Genomic DNA, 14,073 nt, shown 5'->3' with positions numbered 1-14,073 from the left:
TTAGGTGAACCTTATTGTGTTAATGCATGTTATTTAAGAGCCATACATCTTGGTGTACGGGCTTCGATCCAATTTTGGTGAGCCTCGATTCTATGGTGATGGATCGGGTGCGAGTAGCTAATTCTTATTATGAGGGATTAGTGAAGCGTTACATATGTTGATGGTAACGATTTTTGGTGAGCCTCGATCCCATGGTGATGGATCGGGTGCGAGTAGCTAATTCCTATTATGGGGGATTAGTGAAGCGTTACCTATGGTGATGGTAGCGATTTTGGTGTGCTCCGATTCCAAGAGGGAATCGATCCTATGATGGGGATCATGGAGTGAATGAACCTGAGTGTTCATTTTGGTACCATGTGCATGTTGAGTCGGTGTTGAGTATATTTCATAAGTGTTGCATTTGTATTGATTGTTATTGATGTGTTGTTGGATGAGATGTTGTTGCATATGATGTTAATGATAAATGAGATGTGGTTTTGTATGATGTTGATTATAATTGAGAAGTTGTCATGTATGATGTTGATTATGATTTGGATGTAAGAATGTGACATATTGTTGTGCATGATTGTGTAGATGTTATACTCTATTCTTCATTCTATATCATTATTATTGAAATGAATTCTCACCCCTTCTGTTTGAATGTTGCCTTTACATGGGCATCGTGCAGATACTCAAGAGTAGTACTGCTGAAGTAAGTGGAAGGTAGCTATTGGGTTACTTCTTTATTTTGTCGCTTTTACTAGTGGTACCTTGTTCTGATCATGTAACCTCGGGTTGGGTTAAACGCTTACTTTATTCCTTATGTTGATCATGTTGAAGTCATAAGACTAATTTTGTTGTTTAGAATTCTTAAGATGTTGAGTTGATTTATGACAACTCTCTTATTTTATTATTGTAATTGAAGTTGAGACTAGATGTTATTACTTGCTTTATCTTCCATAATTGTGATGATTCCGTTGCGATGATACTTTAAAATGGAAGTGAGCATGCAGTGACAAGTTATGAATGTCTTATTTTGTGAATATATAATACCGATCAGATGAGAAGGATGTCGTGTAAGCATCCTAGGTATGATTCAGATAAGTAGGATGTCGTGTAAACATCCTAGGTATGATTCAGATAAGTAGGATGTCGTGTAAACATCCTAGGTATGATTCAAATAAGTAGGATGTCGTGTAAACATCCTTATTACAAATATGTGTATTAAAATTTAGTGTTGAAACCCGTGTTACGGAGCAGGTTTTGTGTGTTATGAATGTGTGACACCCTACGTGGTTTTATTTTATATTTAATTTATGCGATAAATTATGTGTGGGGTTTAGGGTGTTACAATGGGCACCGAACTCAATTACGGAAGTGCCGTTGGCGATAACCCCTCAGCTATTGGGAACAAATGATGACACATCTATCAAATACCGTTGAACCTTCCACCGGACCTTCACACCAGCCACCATTGGATCATGTCAGCACTCAAAGACCCCAAAAACCCCAGGAAAATTGTGAGAGACCTCGAAGACAGACTAACGCACTTGGGTGTGAACAGAGCAGCGTTTCAATCGGGCGGGTCATTGAATTTCTTGTCAATTCCATGTAATTTTTCATTATAATATAAATATAATTTTTATTTTCAGTATTTTTTAATTAATTATAACTTTAACATTTAAATTTTAAAAAAAAAATTAAAGGTGCATGCGCCACATGCATTGGCGCATACATGTAGTGTATACATGTGCCAATGCATGTGGCACCAAGGCATGCATGCAGCGCCTATATGCATTGACTTTGCATGCATGCGCCAAAGCTCTGGGTGCCTCCTCTCTAGCTTAATTGGATGCGTCAGTTCAACTGACACATCAGTTAAAAAAGGTGGCTATTTTGGTATATTTTTTGAAATTTTGGTATTTTAATTGAAAATGTTGGTTATTTTAAAAAAATCAATATTATTCAAAACGAATTAAATGTATTTTAAAAAGTAATAAATATTTGAAGATATAATAAATCAACAAACTAACAATTATGATTCATTAATATTGTGACATATAATTTGATTTTTTTAAAATCAATTATATTAAAAGTAGAAGGAATATTGAAAATCAAAAAATAGTTTTTGGGTTTTTTATTATAAATGATATAGTTGTTTTTAGAAGGAATTTTTTTGTGTGGGTAAATTCTTTCCTACACATAGATTTGTTGAGTGTAGATAGCCTTCAGACAAATTATTTAAATTAAAACTTACTTTAAAATAATTATTATTTATGTCAATTTCTTTAAATAATCAATTTTTTAAAATTATATACAAAAATAAACACGTTTTCAATTTAACTATCAAACTAACCATGTTTAAAGAGGAGGCGTCATCCTTTATGACACATGCATTCCAATTTTACACACATGCGTCAATGGTGGTGGCGGCAACATGCTTATCATGTCATTGCAAGGGGCGCATGCATGCATCCAGTAGGAGCATGTACCACTACATATGGCTACTCCTTTATTTTTTTATTATTATTTTTTTTTAATTTAATAATTATAATTTAAAAAAATTGAAAAATAAATAAATAAAATTAAACTAATTCATGGTATATTATTTATAAAGTTCAAATACACAGTATTATGTTATAGAATTCAATGATCCGCCTGATCGAAATGTCCCAATGTTCCACATCTTGGTGCATTAGTCTGCCTTCGAGGTCTCCCACGACTTCTCTGGGATGTTTGGGGTCTTTGAGTGTTGACCTGAGAAAAAGGTGGTTGGTGCGAGGGTCTCAGGGTATTTGACATATTTGCTATCATTTCTCCTAAATAGCTGAGGGATTACTACCAAGGGCGATGCCGTAATTAAGTTCAGTGTCCATGTTGTCATTGTGGTTGACTTATGTAAGGACGATATGATTGATTGAATTGGGACATTGAATCGTTTTGGAAACTAAGTCATGATTCTTATGGTGTAATAAAGTCATACTATGGTTGAGTGCTTTGGCGGTGAGATGTTTGGGTGTTCATTGGTAGTGGTGGTGGTGGTGGGGGGGGGGGGTTATGGTGGAATGGCATGGAATCATATGAATCATCGGGGATACAATAAGATATGGTGAGGGCATGTGGTTGTTGGTGGTATGGGTCATGCTCTTGGTGTAGTGTTTGGTTGTGTGGCATAAATTGGTTGTGGCGTTGGATATTTGGTGGTTGAGTGTATATGGTATGATGACGTTGTGAGGTTGGTCATTGGGTTTAGGTGGGTTGACATTGTTCTTGGGGTTGGTAATGGTGCGGGGTTGGTTGTTGGGCAGGGGTTTGTTGTTAGGCGTATGATGACAAAGCTTGTTAGCATGGATCGATCAAATACCTCGGCTCCGACACAACCTGTGTCGTTATAACCTACCTAAACCAATCCATATAATGTTGGGTTGGTCTAGCACCTTGTATGATTGGTTCGCTTAAGATGTGTCAATGTCGATTCTTCCAATGATGACACATCTCTTTAGCAAAGTCTCTCCAATCGAAATAACCCTATTGGGCATCGACTATTTGTTGATGTCAGTCTCCCAAGCACGTTGGATGCTCTAGAATTTGTTGTTGCATGTCAAACTGTAGTTTCACACTGTCACTCTAGTGCATCTCCATGTTAGTGAACCTGATGATTGGTGTTTTTGTTGTCCAAATTGCAGCAACATCAAGGTTAACGTGATGGTTAAGACCCAAATATGACCTCCAAATAAACTGTATAAGAAAAATACATGATTAGATGATTTGTACTTTGGTAATTTTTTATAACCAAATTTATACTTGTTTAGTTGTGATACATTGTCTGGTCCAAGGTGGTCTAAAAGATTGCGATAGACTACTATAGTGTGTTTGGGACACCTGTTGTAGTTCATTTCTAGATCTGACCACCCAAAACGAAAAGATTGAAAATATATTAGTTATAGTTAGTTGTAGTATAAAGCCTAACAAATTCTAAGATTTAAGATAAACTTACTTTGTTGCAAAGGGGAATGTGAATGGCTTCTCGTTGACCGGGGCGAGTGATGGCATTCTCGACCAACCCCATGCTTGTAGCAAAAAAGTGCAAGAATAAAACGTACAATTATTTATTTTTGCATTCTTACACAACAAACTATATAGATGGGACAAAACAGCTGAACTCCAACTGTATGTGCCTACTTTATTTATGTTTGGTAACAACGACAAATACATACTATTTACCGTATTACCCCTACTTTCAGGAAATGAAAATTACCAAATAAAACCATAATATAACACCAAGCTTTAATTATATTTTCATACTCAGTCGATTCTTCGTTTAATGTTATACTTGAATAATATTGTTTAAGATATTTTAAATTAATACCTTGACCCCTAGGTTAACTCGATGTTTGTCCCGTAGTTGTGTCTTCACACAAAGGGGCACCCAAAAATTCTTTGCATATAGAGATATCTTGGTTAACTCTACCATTAATAGTCTTACCATCGATAGGTAGACCCAACAACATGTAGACGTCCTCTAGTGTGACGGTACATTCACCAAATGGAAGGTGAATGTGTGGGTCTTGGATCTTCATCTTTCTACCAAAGCTAGAATAAATTTGTAATCAACAGAGTACGAGACTATTTGAGTATATTACCAAAATCGTCTGCTCGTAAGTATGGTTCTATCAATGGGTTGTATGGTAGATATTCATGTACACAATATTGAAATATCTTTGGTTCCTAACAAAAGATTACTGGGGAAATATGTAAGAAAAAATAATCAACTATAGTATTAAGGAAATTAAATAAGCTACACTAATAGTATTTTACAAACTCCACAATATTGTCGATAGTTCTTTGATATGCTTCATCCATGGTTAGTAGATACATTTTTGTTGAATGATTTTGAGTATTTGTTGCTGACAAAGAGGGTAGGTTAGGTGTATGTTGCAAACAAGGTGGATAAATTGAGTGGAAGGGAATCATGCAGGGAATCGTGACAAAGATTTCTTGTAGGTTATGTTATAGGGTCATGCATGCAAGATTCTTGGTAGTTTGAACAATATACTCATGCATGCAGAGGTACAAGTCAATGCAAATGGTGCAGGAGTTAAAACAATAGAGCATGCGCCATACCCTATGGCATATACATTGATTTTTGTCAATCCAACATCATCTCTATTTAAGTGCATGTTGATACAACTAAGACACAACTCATACTCTATTGTCATAACCAGTACACTAGAATACATTACATTTTACAAAAATGGCTCCATCACCACAATACATGATTAAAGCTCACATCAATGGTGAGATATTTGAATGTGAGTTATCCGATTTTAATTTTCGTAATACAGAAGTTACTCGATTTACAATAAATAGATGATCAAATTTTTCAGATTTGAAACAAAGAATAGAAAAGAAGTTGCAGTATAGTTAGCTGGCACAAATCATCTACAAAAATTCGGTGTTTTTTGCAGACAACCAAGTTAAGTTTTATCAGCTAAAAATTTGAGATTATGAAGATGTTCATAATATGTTTCTCAGTCATGAACGTTCCGGGTTCAACGATATTGAGTTATATATTTTAAAACAACAAAATCAGTTGTCTCAGTTTGTTGATTCGCCACAAGCTTTTTGTGAAACTGACAATGATGAACAAGCTGAAGTCGATGATATTGATGAGGAAGAAGAAGAAGACGAGTGTCATACCCTAATTTTTAACCCTAATATCCCACATACCATTTACATCCTTGCATACAAACAAGATCACAACTTGGTCATCTCCCTCTCATCTTTGGGGCTTGCCTTTTACAGGGATCATCAAGCACCTACTTATTGGTGTTTTACCTTTTGTGTTCATATGTTCATTGCTTATCTAACCACTAATCAAAATAGCAAAAATATTTTTTTTCTTTAAGTTTATTGTGCAAGATAGGGTTTTTCAATCAAGAGCATTAAGCATGGCTCATCAGCTAGGGTTTGTTTTGATTCCTCAACAAAGTATGCTCAATCATTGGCTCTCAAGGGGCTTATCTCTAAAGCATGATCTCTAAGGTTATCAAGCACCTTTCAATATCATTTGGATTGAGAGCATCTGAAAGTCTTGTGGCCTACTTCTCAAGAAAACAAGGTTCATGTGTTTATTTCCATGCCTTCTTCAATAAGTTACCTCAAAATTTGAGCAATTTAATCAAGAGACATTTAAGGACACTTTATTTTGAGTTTATATAATCATCCATGTATCTTGAAATGCAAGAAAAGTTCAAGTGCACAAGTTTTATTTCAAGAGGTTTGACCAAAAAGTCAACATTTGAAGTCAAAGTTCCAAAGATCACAACTCCTTCAATTCTCAATATTTTTGAGTGCTTATGTTTGAATATGAATCTTATCAATATATTATACAAATTCTCTTAACATGAAAAAATCCAATTATACTTGGAGGATCATCAAAAGTTTGAAGATATTATAGGTCATTTGTCGACTTAGTGAAATATGACCTATTTTCAAATGACTTTTTCTAAACTTTCAAGGTTTATAACTTCTTCAATTTTCAACATTTGAGGCTTATTCTTTTTATGCAGTATCATTTGTGATGCCTTCTACAAGTTTTCTTCAAATATGAAAGTCAAAATATGCTCAGAAGATCGTGGAATTCATTGAGACATTATAGGTCATTTTCAGCCATTTGGGACTTAGAATTTTTCTAAGTTAAATGACCAGGTTTTCGTGCCAACTTCAACATGCCACAACTTTGTTCTCAAGCATCCAAATTCAACCTTTCTTGGCACATTGTAATCTTTGTTATGATTTCAACACAATGCAAAAAGAATGGGATCAAAAAGCCTCATGAGCAAGATGCCCCATCAAGTTGAACATGGTGCCTTGAAACTGAAGACAGCACAATGGTCCAAAATTTGAACTTCACTAGTCTCAATTCCAAACCAAATTATCACATGATTTGGACCTAAACATGTTTAACTAAGTCTACAGAAGTTAATTGACCCTTGAAACGCATGATTTGGCTGAGTTTTAATGGATTGCAAGTCACACTTTTCTCAACCCATGATCAAATTCGTTTTGCACGAATTAAGCTTGATCCCACACGTATTTGGATCCAAACACATTCTCTATAAATAGAGGAAGCTACTACATTCATTTCCAAACTTTTGAGAGCCAAGAAATCCTTGTTTCACTCTGAATTTTTTCCAGAAAATCCAACTATCGTGTTTTGAATTCCAGCTTGTTTCAATCCAATTTCTTGATTCCATTAGCACCTTGGGTCTTCTCTGAAGCATTTGCAACAATTCTCAAGCTCCAAGACCTCCTGAATCACTCTTACCAGATTGAGATTTGTCAACCTCTGATCACCATCTAGACAAGGTAGTTCTGAACATCATTTGAACTCAAACAAGTTACCACAATGTAGTCTTTCACTCTCTGATGGTTTCCCCTAACTTATCTAGTGTTGATTAATCGTGTTCATCATTTAATTTAATTTTCCTTGGCTTGCTTACTTCTGAAACTTCTCTAAAATTCCCCATGCTTAGCTTAGATAAATGAATTTGGAGCATGAGGTTAAATTCGTGATGAGGAGGCGATCATATTGGTGGTGGTCTCGTGTTCTCAATTTATAAAATGATGAAACTCCAGTTAGGGACCATCGAGGTAGACGACCAGAGATTATCGGAGGTCATCTGAGTTTGGAGGCATGTTGACAATTTGAAATGTTTTGATTGGTCCAGTTTGAATTAGATCCTGTGTTTTATTTTGACTAATTTCGATTGTGCGTCTCAGCCTTTGATTGTTGGATCTGCCACGTCAATTTATAAAGTCAGATTCAACGCTCCTTGTTTTTTGTTTTTTTATTTTTCTTTTTTCATTTTAATTTTAATTTTCTTTTAAAATTCATAAAAAAATCATTTTTACATTAAAAAATACCAAAATAATTTCTAAAATTCTCTTTTATTTTTGTTCATTTGATTTTTATTTTTCAAATTTTTATTTTCTTGATTTTCTATTTTTTTTAGAATTTTCTATTTTCTCCTTTGTTTTAATTGGTTTAAAAATACTTTTATGCATTTTAAAATTCTGAAAAATTTATTATATTCTTCTTATTTCATTTTCAGTCTTCCATAATTTTCTTGGCCATTTATTTGGTGTTTTAAAGGACTTTATGGGTTTTCTCTTTTATTTCCCCTTTAAAATTCATTTTAAAAATGTTTTTGATGCATTTTATTTTATTTTATTGCATTTTATATTTATTTGACTTTTGTTGACTTTTGTTGGCCTTGGATCATGGTTGTTTTGATCATAGATCTCATCAAACTCAATGGATCTTGAGTGTTGATAGGGTGAAAACCATAATCCACAAAAATGGATGATTGATTTTGATGATGACTTGATCAAACCTTTGATCCAATTTGGGTGTGATATCTCTTGTCCTCTTCTTCTTCATCTCTTGCTTTTCCTCTTGATCAATTGGATGGTTTGTGCCCATCTTGTTCATGATGTATGGATTGGTGTTTGATGATCTTTCATCATTTCAAATCTACCTCTTAATTGGTCATGGATCATTTAAGGTACTTTAGATTGATGCATAAGTTTGTCCTAAGTACTATGAAGTATGGATTAATGTAATAGACCACTCTCCTAGCCTTTGTGCTTGACTAATTCTCTTTTCTTTTTTATGTGGTATAGCTTTAGGAGAATGATTTACATATCATTTCTCTAGCATGTATTAACACAAGTATTATTATTGACCAGCCTCAGATAGTTGTGACTTCTACATAAGTACAATTACGATTGTTTAACATAACACTAAATATTTCCAAAAAGTAAGTCATTTTCATAAGTGAGATTGTAAGTCTCCTACTCCTCATGGTATTGTGTGAAAAATATTGTCCCCTTTTCAGTTATGAGAGATAGTTGCATACTTGTTGATTTTATCCAAATTGGAGTCTTTCTCATAGGCGATGTAAATGTCCATATTTTCATGCTTGTGGGTGAATAGTTGAGTGTTCTTCAAAAAATGACAAATTGCATTTCCCTTTTTTGATTACTAACATCATTTACTAACATTATTTTGTATTAACTTGTACTTTAATGTCATTTATCTTTTACTCTTTATTCTTTGGTCATTTATTTTATGCTTTTATTTTAGCATCTCATACCATATTGTTTATGTTTATGCTCTTTTACTCTTTGTCCATTTGGATTTGTTTTTCTTTTAAAGACATTAATAAAGGAGAAACCCCCTTTAAAAACTTGGTTCTCTGGATTCATGGACTTGTGGTTATTATCCTTGGAATTGTTGTGGAGTTATGGACTTAGAACTAGGACCTTGACCCTTGATTTGGAAGCTTGTGATTCGAGACTTTGTGATTCATCTGGTACCTTAGACTTTTGACTTCTTTTGAACACTTGGCTTGATTATCCTGGTTTCATCTGATACCTGATTGATTCTTTGCTTATTTGGCTTACATGAGGCTTAATCCAAAGGAGGGAATTCTTGTTTGACTCATGTCATAAAGCTTTTTATCTCTTGGTTAGATCTTTCCTCCCTAGCTTTTACTTTATGCTTTAGGATAGTCTCTTCTTCTCCTCTTCTTCTTTAATTTTCAAAATCGTCTCTCTTTTCCAAAAACCTTCTTGTTTTAAACTTGAACCACTTTGTCAATAAACCTTGACTTTTGTCAAGTGATTTTCGATACAATTTTCTTAATAAATGTCAATAAATCTTAAGCATATTCAAACCAATTCCAAAAAGACTAAAAAATGCATAACTCATTTAAATCATTTTGTTCCCTTTGTGTACTTTTTCTTTTAAACTTTTCTCAAAGCTTAAACATGAGTCATTTCCATAGTTGAGATTTAATTCTCCTATCCCTATAGTATTGATGATAATTCTTTTCCACTTAAGAGAGGTAGTGGAATACTTGTTGATCTTTATCCAAGTTGGATCCCTTCTCTATGGTGATGTAAAATTCTCATACTTGTGAGTGACTAGTTGAGTATTCTCCTTAAAATGACAAAATGTCTTTTCATTAAAAATGAATCAAAACAAACATCTTTGTTATTTTTACCACAAACTACGAGGTTTTGATCCTCCATTTCACTTTGTTGGTACATAGGCATGAGACTCATGAAGTCTTAGCAAACACAAAAATCATTAAAAAAACATTTCTTTTCTCATCCCTCCAATATTTTGCAAACAACATCATTTTAAAGCCAAAATGCACCGATTTTCAAAGAGGTTCCCATAGAGTACTATAGATGTTTAGGGTGATAATACCTTCCCTTTGCATAACTAACCCCGGAACCCTTATCTCTTTTTATTAGTTTTGTTTTAAAATTCTTTGGATTTTGTTCGCACTTTTTTCCTTTCCTTTGGAAATAATAAAAGCGCGGTGGAGACTCTTGTTTTGTGAGTTAAGTTAATCAATAGTTTAATCTCATTTTTTTTACCGCTACAATGAGATATTGGTTTATCAAATGGTGAACAATGACACTATCCACCACAAGCAAGAGCCATTACCAGCTAGTCATGTTTATTGTCCATCTTAACACATGACAAGCTTGAAGTTGGGCAAATATGAACCATCGTTATATATATATTTTTTACAATCCTTATATCCAAACTCAAGGATCATTAAAAGAGGGAGACATATTTCATACAAAAGAAGATTGTGTCAGGGCCATTAAAAAGTATCACATGGAATTATCAGCTGATTATAATGTCGATGAACTAATATGACGAGGTAGAAGATTTTGTCTCATAATGAGCTTTGTCTGTTCCGGTTGACAATATCTTACCAGAAAATGAGTGATTTTTGGGAGATAAGTTCTATGGGTCCAACTCATACTTGCATATCACTAACTAGATACATGATCATTGCAAACTCAACTCTCAGTTAATATGCGATGAAATTTTGTCTGTCATTAGCGACAATCCGTCGTTGAAGGTGAGTACAAAAATCTTGCATATCGTTACACAGTACAAGTATACTCCCTCGTACAAGAAGGCATGGATAGCTAGGACTAAGGCGGTTGAAACAGTAATCATAAATTGGGAGGATTCATACAAAGAACTTCAAAAATACTTGGTAGCATTTAAGCATTTTGCTCTAGGGACTGTTGTCATTTTGGAAACCTTACCGACATATACCCCAGACGGGACTTGTGTTAGTGGAAATGGCATATTCCACCGACTCTTCTGGGTGTATGAACCATGCATCAAAGGTTTTGCTTTATGTAAACCTATTATACAAATTGATGGAACATGGTTGTATGGGAAATATAAAGAAACACTACTCATGGCAGTAGCACAAGATGACAACAATAATATTTTTTCAATCGCCTTCGCTCTGGTTGAAGGGGAGACATTTGGTGGATAGAGTTTTTTCCTAAAAAATATCTGATTACACGTTGCTTCTCAGCCTAACTTATGTTTGATTTCAAACAGACATCCATCAATTGAGAGTGCCTATAAACACCTTGATAACGGCTGGCATGATCCTCCTTCAATGCATGTCTACTACATTAGACACATCGCTCAAAATTGCATGTGGGAGATCAAAGACAAGACGTTGCAGAAGAAGGTTGTGAACGCAGGTATACATTAACAGACCCTTCACTCAAACACTACCACGAAGACATTGGATTGACAAATGCAGATGCAGTAAGGTGGATCAACAATATTCCATTGGAGAAGTGGACTAGGGCATACGACAACGGTCAATGATGGGACCATATGACAACAAATCTCGTGGAATCAATGAACTTTGTCTTCAAAGGCATCTGAAACCTATCGATAACCATTTTAGTCAGAGCAACCTATTTTAGGCTAGAGGCATTGTTTAAGATTAGACGTTCAAAATGGAGTTCAGTGTTACACACATGTGGTCACAGTATTTAACTGTATTAAAGGTTGGTCAAGTGTTGCTGAGTCAATGGATCACAATAAAAGGAGGCAGAGGGGATACTATCGAATGGAACTAGATAGAGATTGGTGCGACTGTGAAAAGTTTCAAGCCTTTCGTATGTCATTCTCCCTTGTCCTAAAGACATCTTCAAAGGCTCGGCAGGTCCCTTTCGACTTACTATCTGCCATTTACAAAGTCATAAACCTATGCAATGTTTATAATAATAGATTTTCGGTGGTAGAAAAAGAGAATTATTGGTCTGTATATCAAGGGAACATAGTCTGGCACAATGAAAAAATGAAAAGAAAGAAAAATGGTTGCCCTAACAGCAAGCGTATTGGAACTGAAATGGATACGACAAACAAATTGGTAAGATTATGTAGTTCATGTCGTCAGTCTGGATACAATCGTACAAAATGTCTCAATGTTGGACCAAGAAAAGAAACATAATTTTAAATGTAATCGTTTTGCTTTATATTAAAAACAATTTACATTTCATAAATATCATAATATTAAGTTACAATAATTTTAAAATAACAACTAAACAATAATTTAAACAACAATTAAACAACAAAATAAATAAATGTAACGACTAAACAACATAAATAAATTACAACCATCAAAACAATTTCCTGAGAAATATACATCATCATGTGAACATCTATGTCAATTTTAACATTGTACCAGAAACAAACTTCTCCATTTTGGTTGAACGTGGTAACAAGCCTTTAAATTCTTCTGATATTTTCACCCTTTGCAATGTCTCCATCTTACAAATGGATCAAGCTCATATTAAGATGTTTGAACTTCTTTGTATTCCAGATTCGGATCTTCATCAAAGGCTTTACTGTCGAATAAATTAAATTGGCATTTTTCTTGTGAATATAAGGACACATATATGAACATATTTTTGAAGAAAAATGGAAGGAGATAGTAAAAAGATGTGTAAAAAATGATGGGGATGAGGTGTTATATTTATAGTTGTTGCAAATAAAGGAGTAGTCAAATGGAGTGGCACATGCTCCTATTGGGTGCATGCATACACAACATGCAGTGGCGACAGGTATATGCATGCGCCACGGTCCAAGGCGCATATGTCTAACTAATCAAACCACGTGCCATTAAGGGATGACGCCTCTTCTTGCGTCTAGCTGAAGATTGTTAGTTTGATAATTAAATTGAAAATGTGGTTATTTTCGAATATAATTTAAAAAACTTGATTATTTTAAAAAAAATCACTTATGTCATCTATTATACAAATCCTCTAATAAAACTTACATGTGTTGAGAAATATAATTCTAATAAAAAAAATTAAAATAATTGTATTACTTTGATATATTTATTCTTATATATTTATATATTGAGAGAATAAAAATTATATTTTTATAGTAAGTTGAATATGGAAATTTTTGTAAAAATAATAATTAATATATGTTGAATTTTGAAGGGCATATGAAATAGTATGTATTATGTGAGTTAAATGAGTGTAAAATTTAAGATAAAATCTTAACTAGGGGTAAAAATAGGTGAGACAAACTAACAAGGATCTACGTCTTAGCCTATACAGACCCATACCAGAGCATGCTTTTTTTTTTAATTAGAAAAGGCATAAGTTTTTTTATAAACATATTTAGTTTAAAACAAGGATCTACATCTTAGCCTATACAGACCCATACCAGAGCATGCTTTTTTTAATTAAAAAAGGCATACGTTTTTTTATAAACATATTTAGTTTAAAATATTATGCCACGTGTCGTAAAAAATATTTTAAGCCTACCATACTGACTTATTTAAATAAAAAATAAATAATTTATTATTATTATATTGTACTTTATATTTTAAATTAAAATACAACAATAAATATTAATTATCTTGAAGAACTTATGAAAATAAGTTGAAAAAACCTTATGAACAATGTCATAAGTTATTTTTATACGTTCTCTCAAACAAATAATATCACAAAAATTATGCTAATAGGTAAGCTAAATATATCAATGAAAATAAATATTTAGTCTCGTTGATCTTTTAATTAGATAGTTGACTTAATATTAGTTGAATTTATTATTTATAAATATACAAAAGTAGTTTTTTAAGTAGGCTAGTAGATCAATCAAACCTTCAAAATTGTCGGACTCAGACCTAAAAATAAGTGTATGATGAGTTATAGACCTGACTTAGTCTT

This window comes from Lathyrus oleraceus, chromosome 6 (genome assembly GCF_024323335.1).
Source record: "Lathyrus oleraceus cultivar Zhongwan6 chromosome 6, CAAS_Psat_ZW6_1.0, whole genome shotgun sequence".
In the NCBI taxonomy this organism is placed as follows: domain Eukaryota; kingdom Viridiplantae; phylum Streptophyta; class Magnoliopsida; order Fabales; family Fabaceae; genus Lathyrus; species Lathyrus oleraceus.
The sequence above is the reverse complement of the archived record's forward strand: the minus strand, read 5'-3'. Positions refer to the sequence as shown.